Below are 17457 nucleotides of genomic sequence, written 5' to 3'. Positions count from 1 at the left end.
TTATTATCTGTGTTAGTTCATTGATAATCATTGTACAATCCAACAAATTGTTATTGGGGAGACTAAAGGATGAGTTGTTTATGTGAGGCAAACAGTGAAATGGCATTTGGCAACTCTAGAAATGCTGTATTTGTTATTTCCCTGGGCTTGTTGACCAATTTGGAAATTAATATTAGATAGATATTTTACCAGGTGCCTTAATGTACCAAAGAATTTAAAAAACTAGTCTAATCTCTGCTTGATATTGATCATCTTGATGATCTAATCATGGCAGGTATCGCTTTAGTAATTTTTAGGATTAGGGTCTTTACTAAGGGTCTTTGCTTAGTACTGAACAACTAAAAGTGCAAAAGGGAAAAATTTCATCCCATCTAATCGCTAAAATGTTACTGTACCTGATCTATCCAGTGGACAGTGCAGTAATGAAATATGTCACTGGAGAAATCTACTACACTTAATTGCATAAATAGGCTCCACATAATTTAGAGCATTTTTGGGGGCAGGGGGCTTATGGACATAGAGAGGTAAGGCTAAATTACCCAAAAATCAAGAGATAGGCCTAATGACATTTTCCTGTACCTAAAATATTCATTTTGATATGGAGACTCCAAACTAAAGTGTATACATTAAGATGCAGCATTCATTATAAAATGTATTACAGAAAACAAAATAAACAGAGGGAATGAAACACTAGAAAAATATTTTTAAAAATAATCTCTAACAATAATTAAGTTCTGAAGAACTGAGACACACATTAAGAGTCATGTTATTCAGGTTTAAACAAAGACTCATATATAACTAAATGGGCTGGTCCTAAATTTCTCCGCCTTGTTTAATAGAGATCAAATGGAGAAGTGCTGCAACTTAATGCTCATTATCATAGTTTTCAATGCCAACTCAGTAGTAGGACAGGCAAATGAACAGCAGCTTCTGTATTTCTGTGTTTAATTGTGCATGTGTGAACGACAAAAGTTGCTGTTGGATTTATTCCATAATGACAATACCAGCACCAACCACAGATTCACCGTTACTCAGGAATGGAAACTTAGACCTTTACTTGGAGTTAATCATACATTTCAAAACATTGCTGTGCACTTCTATCAACCTATGCAGAGTGGAGGAAGTTTCCAGTTAATCATGCAAACAATTATTTATTGTACTTTCAATGTGTGTTTACGAGTAAGTACATACAAACTATAATTTCAATCAATGTTTTTGAGCTGATCATTCCCAAGTGTATAAACAGCTGCTGGAGAAAATAACTGAAAGTGCTTTCAAAATGAAAGGAAGGGAGAGTTTTAAAAGATGCTTCTAATTAAAACTAGGGAGCCAATGACTCAGCAAAGTATCAGTTGCAACTACTTGCAATGATACCAAAATATTTCCTCAAGCAATTTTTTGCTGCAGAAAATCATTTGCTTTATCATGCAATTAACCATCAATAACTGCTTAAAGAGCAAAATAATGCACCTTTCTTTACCTTTGTGTGTGTATATCTGTGTCTGAGTTTCTGCTTCTTTCTCTTTTGTCTGGATTTCTTCCCCTGTCATCTTCTGTCTATTTATCTGACATCTCATTTCTCAGCCAGTGAATTTTGTGGAAAGTTTCATGATTCATTTCCAAAAAATACTGGAGTTGCAATAAAAGATCGGCTACAATATTATTGAAAGGCAGTGCTGACATGAGAGGCCTAATGTCTTGCTTCTGTTTCTAATGCTTTTATATTCTTACTTTAGGGGAAACAAATTTATAAATATTGTTTCTAGTCATATGGAGCACACATTATTTGAGGGTATAATTGTTCAGTCCCTTCAGTGGAGACTTTTGGACTCAATAAACATCCAATGACATGCCTAGTGTCTTAAATACAGTCCTGATCTTCTCCACCTTACTCATGCAGTGTGGAGGTAGATAAATCAGGTGCAAGAATATTGCAAGCATGGAAAATTAAGTTGGACTCTGAAATGCAGTGGAAAACAGCAGGACTTTCTACTGACCCAAAATCCTGACCTTTGCTGTCCAGAAGAATACTGGGATTCTCAACAATATGAGCCTTCTTGGTGGCATTACAGAAAAATGTTTTCAATGAGCTGACCTCTTTCCAGCAAAACTTTATCAGCTACCTTTCTCTGGCTGATGGGGAAAATGTTCCCATATCATTATGGACTCTCACCAAAGTTTTGATGATGCACTGACCTCTTGCACTTTTGCAGGGTCAAGAGTAGAATTGCACAATAGTCCCTTTCAGACCAATGGAACTTTCCAAGGATTTTCAAATTAACTATGGTGTTGCACTGTAAATTTCAGAATTTTCTTGTGATCTTAAAATCTTTACTATGTCACAAACCTTCTAGTATTTTCAGCAAAAAGGATTCAAGATGTCAGCTAAAAAAAATTTTGGAGTAATGTGATTGGTTTGTCTACATTTTAATTAGCAATTATTGCTCAGTACTCACTTCCAACTGATGTTTGGTGCTTTCATTCTTGCCTTTTGATTTGTAAGTTTCTATGGTATTTGCCACTATTCTGTGAATATGCAATTTGGACCAATAAATTAACACTAAAAGATTTTGCTTATTTTGGATATAGTAGAATCAAGATTCTGAACTAAATCAAGGGCAAAGAACATTTATTTAGTCATTTTGTTTTAATACATTATTAGTTTGAGATGGATAACAAGTTGTACAAATTTTCAATGATAAGGAATTTATTTTAAACTCTACCTGAACAACTAAATTGAGCCTTGCTTCAATCTCTTATCTGATGGACAGTTCATGGGATTGTGCTGGACCTGCCCCACTGCCCTGAAGCTTAATGCTGTCAAAGGCCTTTGAACTGCTTTTAAATGACTCTAATAATCGGACATCAAAATCAGCTCAAATGAATATAAATAAAAAAGGAGTAAAATATTAAAATATTAGCAAATAATAAAAATACTAAAATTTAAATAAACTGTAAACCCCTAATATGCACTTTTCTCATCAATGTCAAAACCATTCAGATGATTGGATTAGCTGTCTGCATGCCAGCCAGCCAGCCCTGGTAAAGAATTTACCAGGGTTGGCTACCTGGTGTAAAGTATTTCACATCAGGTCCCTCTCTCTGGCACATCAGTGCTTCCTTGCTGGATTCAATCCACCTGCATCTGACATCCTCACCCTCCCTTGACCTGGTCACTTTGTTTGACCAAGAATACACAGAAGTCCAAATCAAACTAAACCACAAAAGGGTAACAGCTGGCTATGCCTCTGACAGTGCTGCTTTACTTTATGATTGGAAGAATATGACTGAAGAATACTATTACTTTAATTTAATTAGCAGCTGAAAGCTTAAAGTTTTAGGGGGTCTGTAAACATAGAGTCAGAGTTGTACAGCACAGAAACAGGCCCTTTGGCCCACCACATCCATGCTGAACCTTTTGCCCATCCACACTAATCACATTAAGGTTATTGGGAATTACTGTGGTATCTTGATCAGCTGGGTAAGTGGGCCAAGGAATGGCAAATGGAGTTTAATTCAAATAAGGGCGAGGTGTTAGATTTTGGGAAGTCAATCCAAGGTAGGACTTTCACAGAGAATGGTAGGGCCCAGGGGAGACTTGTAGTTCAGAGAGACCTAGGAGTACAAGTACATAGTTCCCTGAATGTGGCTCACAGGTAGACAAGGTGGTGAAGAAGGCTTTTGGCATGCTGGCCTTCATCAGTCAGGGCACTGAGTATAGAAGTTGGGAGTTTATATTGCAGTTTTACAAGATGTTGGCGAGGCCACACTTGGAGTATTGTGATCAGTTTTGGTCACCCTGCTTTCGGAAAGATGCCATTAAGTTGGAAAGAGTGCAGAAAAGATTTACAAGGATGTTGCCAAGACTCAAGGGACTGGGTTATAGGGAGATGTTGGGCAGGCTTGGTCTTTATTTGTTGGAGTGTAGGAGACTGAGGGGTGATCTTATGGAGGTGTATAAAATCATGAGGGGCATAGATAGGGTGAATGCACTCAATCTTTTTCAGAGGACTGGGGAATCAAGAACTGGAGAGCATAGGTCAATGGTGAGAGAGGAAAGATTTAATAGGCACTGAAGGGCAACTTTTTCCACATAGAGGGTGGTACATGTATGGAATGAGCTGACAGAGGAAGCAGTTAAGGTAGGTAAAATAACAACATTTAAAAGACACTTGGATAGTTACATGGATAGGAAACATCTGGAGGGATATGGGTCAAACGTAGGCAAGTGCAACTAGCTTAGATGAGGATCTTGGTCTGCATGGACAAGTTGGACTGAAGGGCCTGTTTCTGTACTGTATGACTCTATGACATTTGCCCACATTAATCCTATGTCCTTCTGTGCCTTGTCTATTCAAGTGTCTGTCCAAATGTCTCTTAAACACAGTGATTCCAACACTGGCAGTGAGTTCCAGATATCAACCACTTTCTGTGTAAAAAAAACTTTCCCCTCAAATCCTCTTTAAAACTCCATCCTCTCATCTTAAACCTATGCCCTCTTAATTTTGGTACCACTGCCACAGGAAAAAGATTCTGATTATCTACTCTTATAATTTTCTCTACCTCTACTAATATTAGCCTCCTTTGCTCCAGGGAAAACAAGCCCAACCTATCCAATCTTTCCCCATTACTAAAGTCCTCCAGTCAAAACAACATCCTGATGAGTGTTCTCTGCACTCTCTCCAGCACAATCACAGCATTCCTATAGCAGTTTGGCTACCAGAACTGCACACATCACACCAAGTGTGCTCTTACCAGTGTTTTGTAAGGTTGCAACATAATGCCCCTACTTTTATATTCTATGCCCTGACCTATGAAGGCAAGCACCTACTCACCTGTGTTGCCACTTTCAGGGAAAAATGGATTTGAAATCAAAAGGTCCCTCTGTTCATCAACATTTCTCAGTGCCTTACATGTCCTACTCCCGTATGATTTCCCAAAATGCAAACCAGTGATCATTCAACAGCAACCAAGATTCAAAAAAAAGTCTAATTATATCATAGATTACATTTAATGCAATTAATCTATAATAAATTCCCACTTAATTTTTAAAACACCAAGCTCTGCAAAAGTTTTCATGGAAAAAAACAACTCCTGTAGTCTTAACTTGCCCGATCACCAGTGCTTCAAAACATAACCATTTTCAGAGCAAGTTTCATGAACATCTCACAACAAAAAGTTTATATTGCAATGACAACGCCCATCCAAATGAGGTAAATAATTAAGAAAAATGTCACCATACACCAGATAAATCCTGCACATAAATTTGCTATCGGATGCAGTAGCCTGATTGCATGCTATACCTATATTCAAAGAATCTCTGATACATATGGAGGGATACTTAACTCTGAATATCAACATTTAATATTTACTCTCCTTTTAAAAATATTCTACTTAGAGTTTGTAAAATGATTAAGTCTGGATTAATATATATCCTTTGGATCTAATCAAGTTGCATTCATCTATTAGGTATCTGCAAATGTATATAACATAGGATAGCTAATTTTTAGAAAGAATATGTAATCATTCCAGATCCATCTGCATATGTGGGAAACTATCCAATTGTTTAAATATAAAATGGGATTTCATAATTTCAGTGATTCATGAATGCTTGTAGATACTCAGAATAATTATTAACCTTAAATTTGCTGGTGACATTTGTGGATGAACATAACGCTGAAATTCATATCAGATGTAGAATTAGGAAGAGTACATTCTGTTTTGATGTAGCCAAATGCTATGAAGGTCAATGGTTCATACATCATAAAATTACAAACAGTAATGCAATTAATCATTGAAAGTGAACATTTAGTATTCAGGGCAGAGCTGTACCTTACTCCATATTCTTGTGACTCATTTATGAAATGGATGTAAATTGAAATGTTTTATTAGTGTCTTCTTTAACCTTTTTTCTGAAAGAGAATTGAGTGGCTGATATCCAGTTCTCATTGAAGTGGGAGACCTTGAATATGTTGGCGTTCTCAGACAGCCAGACGGCCATGAAAACTTTGCTTCAAGGTCTATTACATTGGACATGAAGAAGAACTGGCAGTGGTTTCCAACCCTGTTTAAAATAAGTACACATGACCCTAAGGTGAGAGTAGAATTGGGGTGCCTTCTATGAAGAATAGCCAAGCAAAATTCAGTGCTTAAGGTCACAGATGAGAAATGTTCCATTTGGACAACAAAACAAGAGCTTATCTGAACAAAATGAGAAAAGGCAAGACTAGCACTGAAATATAATTCATATTAGGAATCCATCTCTCTGGATTGTCAAATGAAACTATGCAAATTGCAACTTCAATCTCTGCCTTTAAGAGCCTCCTCAAAATCTATGTTTTTCAGTGGACTTTGGAACACTTGATTATTTTGCCATTAGTCAGGACCACCCTTCTGATGCAAGAACATAAGGCCATAAGAAATAGAAGCCATCCAGCACCTCACTCCCACTCTGCTATCTAATGAGATTGTGGCTGATCTTTTACCTCAGCATCATTTTATAGCACTAACACTATATTCCTCAATTCACCTAATATCAATAAATCTATTGATCTTTATCACTAGCCTTTGATGAAGAAGTTTCTCCTCATCACAGTCCAGAATGACCAACCCCTTATTTTGAGATTGTTAGCTCTACTTCTAGGTACCCCACCTGGGGTAAATATTAACTCCAAGTCAACTCTTGCAAGAATTTTTGTACACTTCATTGAGTTCACTGCTCATTCTTCAGAACTGAAGAGAGTGTCTGCCCAATGTGCTGAATCTTTCCTCACACAATAAAGCTGCTCTCCTAGGAATTAACCTACTGAATATTCACTGTACTCCCACTATCAAAATTATATCCTCCTTTAGGTAGAGAGACTAGACCTTGACATAGTACTAACATCAATGCATGTGCTCATTCTTATCCAAATGATGGAAGCAAGGTCATTGATGAAGCAGTTGAAGATGGCTGGGCCTAGGACACTGCCTTGATGAACCCCTGCAGTAAGATATAGGGCTGCAAAGAGTGACCTCCAATAACCACAACCATCTTCCTTTCATGAGGCATGGCTCTACCTATTGAAATGTTTTCCTGTTGATGCCCAACGTCTTCAGTTTTATCAGACCTTTTTGATGCCACACTTAGTTAAATGTTGCCTTGATGTCATGAAGAGGCAATTTTGCCTCACCTCTGGAATTCTGCTCATTGGTCCACGTTTGCACTAAGGCTGCAGTAATTGCGTGCAGTAATGTGATTTTGACCTTAATCCTACAAAACTATGGGAGTCATAGAGGTGGTTGGTGGGTGTCTGCTCGTGGCATACGGCACTTCCATGTTCCTGATAGAAGCAATAAAAGATGCTAACTTATGTGACATCATCAGCAACCCTGCAGATGGAGCACCACATCAATTCACTATATGGCTCAGTCCAGTTCTGGATAGACTTCCACCTTGTGTCCATGACACTCATGATTAGGTTACCAGTGTCACGCCAGTAGACCAGAGGGCTGACAGGGGTATGTGGAAGTTGAATGTAAACTGCTGACCCCAGAAAATGTTGTGGAACTATACAGGTTGAAGAACCATAGAGCTTCTCTTTGACTCCCTGATGCAGTAATGTGAAGCAACCAAGGAGAAAATCAAAAAGTTCTTCAGTCTCAAACATGTTCAGAAATCAAGACAGAGTCAGAGGGAATTGATGATCCAGAAAAGTATGCAGAATCTGCTCCTCCTATAGTGAATGGGAGTGGATGTGGAGGAGGAGCTTCAAGACGTGAAGAGTCCATAAACTTTCCTCCTTGTCTCGAAACCTTCCATGGTCATTTTCTGATCCAGAGTCTGCTTCATGGAGCAGGATGAGACATGGTCACACTACTTCTTCCAAAGTTTCACAGGGAGAGCTCTGTGATCCACAGCCTTGTCAGCTCAGTAACTTGCTCTCAGCTGGACATATTGAGGATCTGCAAATCCTTCTATGCCAGTCTTTATGACCACAGACAACACAGCTTCCTGGAACATCTTATCCTGCAGAGATATTAGATGACAGGAAGCAGGAGAGTCCAGACCGGCTACTAACTCAGTGACGTTCCATCCATTCCCCTGAGATGAATACAATCCAGATGCAATGACTTACTGGCCGAGTTGTACTTGGCTCAGTGTGAATGGACAGCCTCGGAATTGTGGAAGTGTGCTCTGCTATGCTTCTAGATAGCGCCATGTCAAAATCCATTAGAAAGGGCATCATCACTCTCATCTACAAGTATACGTCTATGGGAGTGTTAGGACATCAGAAATTGGAGACCATTTCACCGTTGAATGTGTATTACAAGGTTCTGTTCATGGTCGTCACCAGTTGAGTCAAGTCTGATCTGGAGTAGGTGATTCCCCTGCACTGTAGTCAACAGGGAAATCTCCGGGTTACAATTGTCTGTGTGCAGGACAGGGGGGTAGGCATGTGCTTTTCCAGCTTGCAGCACGAGAGGCCTTTGACAGAATATCGCACAAAAACATGAAGGACGTGCTCTCCGAAATAGGCTTTGGAAATTGGATACAACTGCTCTGCACAGACAGCAGTAGTGAAGTCCAAATTAGAAGGATGGCAAATGGAAAGCTTCCCCATCAAATCTGGAGTCAGGCAAGGCTGTCCACTCTGTCTTGCTTAGGTGTTGTACCAAACCCTTTGCTGAATCTATCAGGAAGGACAAGGGTGTTAGAGGGGTGACAATGCCAGGCAGTGGAGGCACTCAGTTCAAAGCCTCCATGTACAAGGGCAACAACACTGTCTTCTGCTCGGACCCATGGTTCATCTGCAGATTGATCAATATCTGAGACTAGTTTGAACTGGCCTTGGTAGCACAGAAAGAGTGAGGCCATGTTCTTTGACAACTGGCCCAAATGGTTCTCTGTAGCCTTCACTGTCTGGTCTGACTATCTGGTTCAGAGGAGCCAGGGTGTGTGGCAAGAGTTGTCTGGAGCAGACAGCCAAGCTGAAACAGAAAATGCGAAAGTGTGAATGGTGCTCCCTTTTGATGGCAGACTAGAACCCAGTCATCAAGTGAGAAGCACTCTCAGTATTACCGTGTGTGACAGGAAAGCAACTTTGACCACAAGTGCACTATGCAGTGGCCAGCATGGTATGTCCTGCAGGCCTTATGGGAGAAGGTGATGGTGTATTCTGTGTGATGGTTACTTGAACAGACTGTTAAAGTCATTTGGCAGAATGACTCTTCACCAAAACTCACAAGCAAGCACCAAGGACCCCACCTGGCTGGGAGTGAGAGGGGCCCTCTCACTGTCAGATCCTTCCTGCACAGCTGGAGTCTTGCTTCCAATGCACATTACCCTTGAGAAAGCGGCATTGCAGATAGGACAATCATCTACCTTCTAATGGAATGTGCATTTGCCAAGAATATCTCCATGTCGAGGTCACCCAAGCAGCTGTGTAACACAGGATTTCCTGATCTACAGCCTTTACCCATGGATACATACTAAGTCACATCAATTGCCACTGGAAGATCATCAACTCAGTGAAAGATGCATTTTGCTCTGCCTAAAACTTGTTGGTTTTCCAGTATAAGGAGATGTCCACAAGAACATGATGTGAAATGACACATTCCAAGGTGCAGGAGTATGAGCTAAGGAAAACTGGAGCTTGCTGCAGCTACCACAAAGGCTCTGTGGCGAAGAGACATGACTAAAATATAACCTTCAAATAAAAAAAATCTGTAGTAAATTATATTATATAAATTATATAAATAATTACACACAGTTATTTATTTACTCTGAATTGTGTACCTGCCTTGGCTTATAACTCCAGCAAAAATAACGGTGCCTCCCAGTAAAATTGATCCTCTTCAATACCAAATAAATTCAACCATGCAAGGGAAAAATAAGTTCTGATAGTCATGTCTAGTTACATGAGGGCTATTACAGAAAAAAGTTTGGATTGTAACCCTCCCATTAGTAACATAGTTACACAAGATAAATTAATAAGGCTGCATTAACATCATGGAACAATCCAAATTGATAGTAATTAATGTAAATGCAATACTTCAGCAGAGGAAGACTGGTGGGCTGAAAACTCGGTTTCTGTGCCAAATAACTCAATGACTCTTACAGAAGAAAGTAACATAATCAAGACTTCGGGTATGTATAAAAACAATGTCTACCTACCTGCCAATCTTGTATGCTAAAGATTCAAGTCCTAGAATGGTCAAAAATTACCAGTTTGATGTCTACTGCTGTACATATATTTTTATAGAGTTATTTTTTTTATATAAATTATTGAGGCATCATAATGATGGTGTGTCATAAATTTTGTCTTAAAATATGAGGAGGTTTTATTAGACAAAAATCCCCATTTGTAATATTGAATAGATTCACTCCTCTTCTGATAGTTACCTCAAGCTAATAACACAAACCTTGGCAAACCGCGTGCAGTCATATTAAAATTAGACAGAGCATTTAAAAAGTAAGCAACCAGAATTGATTTTAATTTTGTCGAATTGCTGTCAAAGTTCAGTTGATTTTAATGGAGGTCCTGTACATTATTTACTAGTTCTTTAAAGGAAAGCAGGATATAGATCAGTTGGAAAACTGGGCAAAGCTTTGGCAGAAGGTATTTAATCCCAACAAGTGCGAGGTCTTGCATTTTGGGAACTCAAATAGAGGCAGAACATATATAGTAAATGGTAAGGCAGTAAGTCATGATGATGAACAGACGGACTTGGGTTTCAAGTCTATAGTTCCCTGAAAGTGGCAACACAGGTGGATAGGGTTATGAAGAAGGCATATGGCAATGCCTGGCTTCATAATTTGAGATAAAGAATATAAAAGTTGGGATGTTATGTTACAAAACACTGGTTAGACCGCACTTGGAGATTGTGTGCAGTTTTGGTCATCACACTATAGGGAGGATGTGGTAGCATTGGAGAGAGAGGAGAAGAGATTCACCAGGACATTGCCTGGATTGGAGAACATTAGTTATGTGGAGATATCGGATAGGCTGTAGGGATTGCTCCCCTTGGAGTGAAGGAGGCTGAGTGGTGACTTGATTGAAATATGTAAAATTATAAGATGCATAGATAGTGGTATTAAAAGCAAGGGGGTGAGGTGAGAGGAAGGAATTTTAAAGGGGATTTGTGGGGTAAATTTCTTACACAAAGTGTGGTTGATATCTGGAACTCGCTGCCAGAAGAGATGGTGGAGTCAGATACAATCACCATGTTAAAAAACATTTAGACAGACACTTGAATGGTCAAGGCACAGAAGGATATGGATGTAATTTGGGCTAATGGGATTAGTCTGGGTGGGCAAAAAGGTTGGCATGGAGGTGATGGGCTGAAGGGCCTGTTTCTGTGCTGGACAACTCTATGAGAATAATTTTGTTAAATAAATTGTAGCACATATTATGCCAGCTGTTTAAAGCCTTATTGCTTGGTGATTTTGATATTGTTGTTAATTAGCTTGGGGAACAAAGGCATATAAGGACAGCACTCTTGTAAAGTGTTGTGCAATTTGCTATAATAGGTCATTTATTATTCCATTCAGGTCTCAAGGACAAGTAGAAGCTGGGACGAAAGCCAATCCAGGACAGTAAAATACTTTTACCTGGATTAATTTTTAATTTAAAGAAATCATTTAGTTCTGAAAATTTCCAGAAGAAGAATACCACCTCATATTACCATAAATGACTTGCAGTTACAGCAAAGCCATTTGCATTACCATTTCCTGCAATGGTAACAATGAGATTCAGTAATATACCACATCAACCTAATTAAACTACCATAGTATTTGCTTGGTCTAGATTTGATCTCAACCAATAACAAAATTTTTTAGAGGGTAATCTTTGAATTTCAGTCTGACTTGTAACTTGATAGAGTAGCTTTCCCACTCACTGTGGAACTTGTCTGATTACCAATCCATTGATATCAATGGAAACCACAAGAGATGGATTCTACATGCAGTCGGTGATCTAGTCTACTTCTCAGGTGGCCTCATTTCTCTAGAAAAAAAAGCTGAAGAGGGAATTGATAGTAGTCTTCAAGTTCATGAAATGTTTTAATGGGGGAGATGTCAAAAATATGTTTCCACTCTCTACGATACTAACATCAAGTTCATAAATATAAGAACGTCTCTAATAAACAAAACAGGTAACTTAAACTAATAAGTAATTCAGGAACAGTGTCTTTGGTCACAGAATGGTTTGAACGTGGAACATATTATAATGAGATTTAATTGAAGTATATAGCATAGTGGCAGTCAGGGGAAAACTGGATAAAGATGACTGAGAAAGGCATAGTAGGTTATGCTGACTGAATGGGGTGAAACAGGATTGTAAGAGGCACATATGAACTGTTAACAATTGTACTGACCAGCCATACCAACATCTTGTTTTGTGCTGTATGTTCTATGTAATCTGTTATTGCTTACATGACAAGATGGAAAATTACCTCCAATATTTCATAGTTGAGTTATACATTTTCATCAGCTTGGCTTTGACGCAGAAGGCTTATGCTCCATTCTAGCAAGGTCATGAATTAGGGTGAAACCAGCATGTTAGCAAAATATGCTTATTCCCTCATACCATTATTGAAGGTCCTGTCAATGCAATAGCCATTTGACCACTCCAATACTCTACAGACTAGCCTCCAAGTTGCACCCACTGTAAATGCCAATTCAGTAAAAACACTTCTGTCTATTTTTTCAGGAATTTCTTTCCTAAACCTCTCACATCCTTTCAGTGTTAGTCATGAGTTAAATTCTTGCCTGAAAATTATGGGTTCAAGTTCCCAAATGTTCTTTCGTATGTATGGGGTGTTCATAAGTCGGGCTTCTGTAACCCGGTGAGGGCCCGTAACCATAAACTAAATATCTGTGAACAACAGATGCCAGTCCTGATGAAGGGTCAAACCCGAAACGTCGGCTGCCCATTTCCCTCTAGATGCTGCCTGACCCACTGAGTTTCTCCAGTGCTTTATGTGTTGCTCCAGATTTCCAGCATCTGCAGTCTCTTGTGTCTCTAAATATCTGTGAAACTGATTTTTCAATTCTTCAAATGCTTCATTATTGTCACACTGATATTTTGATTTATTTCACATTAGGCTCACAAAACCCTTATAAGTCACAGGCCTATTCCTTTATTATACTCCACTGTGGATCACATAGCATTATATATCACAACAGCTTATAATCAATGTAATCTCAGCTACACTTTTAACAGTCATTAGCACTGTTTTCAATCTACTGATACTAGAGTATGTATTATTTAAAAAATGGAACTGAAAGGATGTAATTTCACTATAGTGCTCAGATGACATCCATAAACCAGTTGAGCTTCTTTCTCCTGATTTACGATATCATCAGAGCCCCTTGAGGAAATTATAACCCTGATTACTCACTGAACCATACTTAATTAAATATGGATGGACAATCAGAATTTCTCTTTTCCCTTGATTCTTACATTGTAATTCTGTTCATGTTCCCAATACATCAAATTACTGGTAATTAACTACTATTGGAACATTTAAAAAATGTTGTTATTTTTATTTTACTTTCTAAGTTATACAAAATACTAATAACCTTTTATTTATATTACTACTTGAAACCATTTGTGAGTTTAATATTACAAATGTTATGCATGGCATCCTTTTTGTCATATTGTCATGATAAACTTAAGGTAACTCTACCATGTATCTACTTTTTATATCATACTGTTAGTATTCAGCTGCCATTATTAGTTATTAAGCTGTTAGTTCCATTGTAAATCCAACTACACGCTGTGATCTAGTACAATAATTTTCATAGCTAAGACAATCTATATCACTGGATGTTTACCTGAAAATATGCAAATTGGAAGGGCATTATTGTGTTATTACTAGAATGGATTCAATTCCTGAACGTACATATTACTAATGCAGTGTCATCATTATGGACTCATTTCTATTACGAACATTATGCATCATTTACTAGAACTTGAGTTGGCAGAATTTGCTTGTGTCATTGTGGTTGATAGATAAATTCTACTGGATATTTATAATTGCATTGATTACTTCTGTTATAAAAAATAATTGAATTGAGCTGCGATATGGGAATGTGTCTGATAGAGATCTTTAGTTATAATGATAGAAAGAGAAAACTACTTAATGGGATATCACAGCAAAAAATGGCCAAGTTCTGGAAACTAAATATAAAAGTATAGTAATTACAAAATGCTTGAAAATTGAAATAAAATGTTGGCAATACACAACAGATCAATATCTGTAAATCCAAAGGATTTGAATTGTACATTCTAAGAGTTTCAAATCTGAAATATTAACCTGTGTTTTCTCTTTGAATCTGATTGACGTGTTCTCTATTTCCAGCATCCTATTTTGCTCTTGAAAATTACATGCTTTCATAGCCTAAATTCAGCAGTGGGTAAGCAAAGAGAAGCCATTCTTAGAACTAAGAGGCAAAAGAAATAAATAATTAGAGTTCATGCGGGTAAAGGAAAGATAAACAAATGCACTTCTTAAGATTTAAAGAATGTCTGTGGATAAGAAGTATACACCTAGCATCTTTTTTTAGACATTCAGAAGGCTAAGAACTACATAATATATTAACTTAAAAGTAAGGAGATATAGTATGAGGGTCAGTGGAATAAAATGAGAGAATAATGAGTTATAACACACTCCATGGATCATACTGCTCTTTTCAACTAGCATTAGGTCTGGATTTCAAATAGGTTTTAGAGTAGGGTGGCAAGAGATATTGTTGCTGCTGGTGGAACAAAGGTAGGGTATGGGCAGTAGAGGAACAAAGAGTTTTGGCTAGAAGTGTTACACAGGAGTAAGAGATTGAAATAATGCCCAGCAAGATACAGATAAAATTAAAAACAGGGACAAGCACTTTACGTTTGAGATTTTGGGGAACCCGAAACCAATATCTGCCAGTAAGGACAATGTTAATGATCATGCAGAACCTTTAGAGAAATAGGATACAGGGAGCAGAGTTTTGATTGAGGTGCATTACAAAGATAGTAGATGGAAAGTCATAAAGAGAAACCATTGGGAGTGTGAACTCTCGAGGTGAATAAAGCACAGTAAATGTTTCATTGGCTAATGAGTTGAGGCAGGGGTGAAACAGACAGCATACCACTGTTCAAAATGGTCGACTTTGTAATGGGAGGATAAAAATGTTGAAAAAACAACCAGGGATTGTACAGGATTCCATGTTTGGAAACAATATGATTCAGCACAGATGGTGACTCGATATAGAGCATGATTAGTGGAGTCAGTGGGAGTGCACGCTGCTCACTACAGGTTATGGCAAAGTCGGGAGCAGTGGTTTAATGCCTGCACTACACCAGCCCATTCTCTTACTTTTCTTTCACAGATTTGTGGTGGTGGTGTGGGTGGGATAGGGGAGAACAGGGTGGCAGGGATGGAGTGGGATGGGCAGACAGAACATACAAAGAAGAAGGGTAGGAGGAAAAATTAAGTTACTTGCTCTGAATTGCAATGAAAAAGAGCACGGTAGTGGAAAATAGGAAGCTGAGTGGAAAGCCACCCATAAAATCCTACATAAGCACCCCCTAGCTATTTCCCCATTTCATTAATACCACCTCTCATGTGAGGTGATTTTTGCTTTCCTGCACAGCTTATGTACTTTCATCTGGAGAAATTGCTTGGCGCTAGTGAGGATATGACAAGTGATTAACAGAGAACATGGGAACCCATGAAAAAGGCAGAAGAATTGTGGAACTTATAACTCACAGTACAAACTTCAAAAGGCTGTTTTAGGAATATTACATTTACATGCAGACATGGAAGTCAATGTGTTGATACATGCAACTTGTCTACATTTCTCACTTGTCGCAATTTCAGAGAAACTTTTTATTGTTGCGGGAATTAAAAGCACCTTATATGGTAGTAATGTCATGTGGTAGTAATGAACACTCATATGGTTCAGAAGATAGACAAGTGTATAGACTCCACTTACCATATCTGCAAAAAAACTGCAGTTTCCCACAAATTGCAATTTTTTCCCTGTATCCAGAGACTGGCAGTGATCTATTTAAAATTTTTTTCAATATCTCTACATGAGGGAACTGTACTTTGATCTGACATCTCTTGCCACTGCAAAAGAATGAATGTCAGACATTCGGAACAGCATTCCTGAGACAAGAGTTATTTTTACTGTTAAGATACATCGTTATATGATTGTTCCTAATATCAAATGTCTAGCATGGATTTTGGTCAAGAAAGCATCACCGGGTATTTAAAGGAATGTACATTTTATACTTTTTTCTCTCTATTTATGCAATTCTGTATCAGCATTTTGTTTCTTGATGCTTGTCTTGGTGATGGTATAATCTATCTCTTCTAAGCACTTCTAAAGAGAGAGCAAAATTTTGGTGGCACATTAGTGATCCTGAGTAGAGATCCCTTAATTCACAAGTGGCCAATCCTTTCTCTCATTTCAGTCAATGGGTGTCCTTGCCGTAATTGCTATGACATGATTAAGAGGAGTAGTTGGCTACTCCTGATTTCTAACTGCTATACTTTCATGAAGCCCAGGGGACGTGGAAAGATAGAACAAAGAATGAGGACCTATCTTTGCTTATGTACTGGCTGCCCGTTTCTAATTAGTTGGACGGGTTTGGACAGACTTTAGCTACCACTAATTAACATAAAGCATGCTGCTCATGTGTTTTCAAGGGGACAATCCAAATAGGGGTTATCCTTCCAGGAGCTTCTTGCAACCTGAAGCCTGACCTCAACAAGGTGTCACAGTGCTGTTAAATACAAATAGTTCAATGCTTGAGGCCTCTAATTCTGAGAGTTCTTTGTTGAGGTCTGGAATTGCTACTCATTCTATGCTTTCCCAAAATCACCAGTGGCACTGCTAAGTTCTGTCAAGAACCTTTGAAGATTCCCCACAGGTTGGTAAGTGAAGCTCCTGCTAAATAAAATGGACTGACCTGGAGCTTCCTCTGAGTGGTTGGACATTTGATGTGGCAACTTGCCTGGATGCCAAACCTTCATCACCCTGAACAAATCTTCTGGTGCAAATTTCCTCAAGAAGTTTGACTTTGACCTGACTGACAAGACCAGTCAATTGCAAATGCCACAGAGATGTTTTGACAGCCAGTGAAGTCATGCTCCCAAGCTGAAATACATGCCAACATTAACTGTGGAAGTTCACACTCTGCTGCTGGGTACCACAGAATGGTGATTATCTGTATAGAGTTCCATGTGAAAGTGCTCATGATTTTCAGAACTTTCAGGCCATTTAGTGTGCAGCTTGAATGGGGTGGTTGCCGATGCAGCTTATCCTTCCTCCTGTTACAACATCCAATATTGCTTTCTATTGGTGTTTAATGCATTGCAAAGTGACTGCCTCTTAAATATATGTATCTGGGATGGTTTCCTGACAAGTGCTAATATAATGGGGCTGCTTTGTTTTATTTTCTTCCACCACATTTTCTTTTA

Source organism: Pristis pectinata, chromosome 3, assembly GCF_009764475.1.
Source record: "Pristis pectinata isolate sPriPec2 chromosome 3, sPriPec2.1.pri, whole genome shotgun sequence".
NCBI lineage: Eukaryota > Metazoa > Chordata > Chondrichthyes > Rhinopristiformes > Pristidae > Pristis > Pristis pectinata.
The sequence above is the reverse complement of the archived record's forward strand: the minus strand, read 5'-3'. Positions refer to the sequence as shown.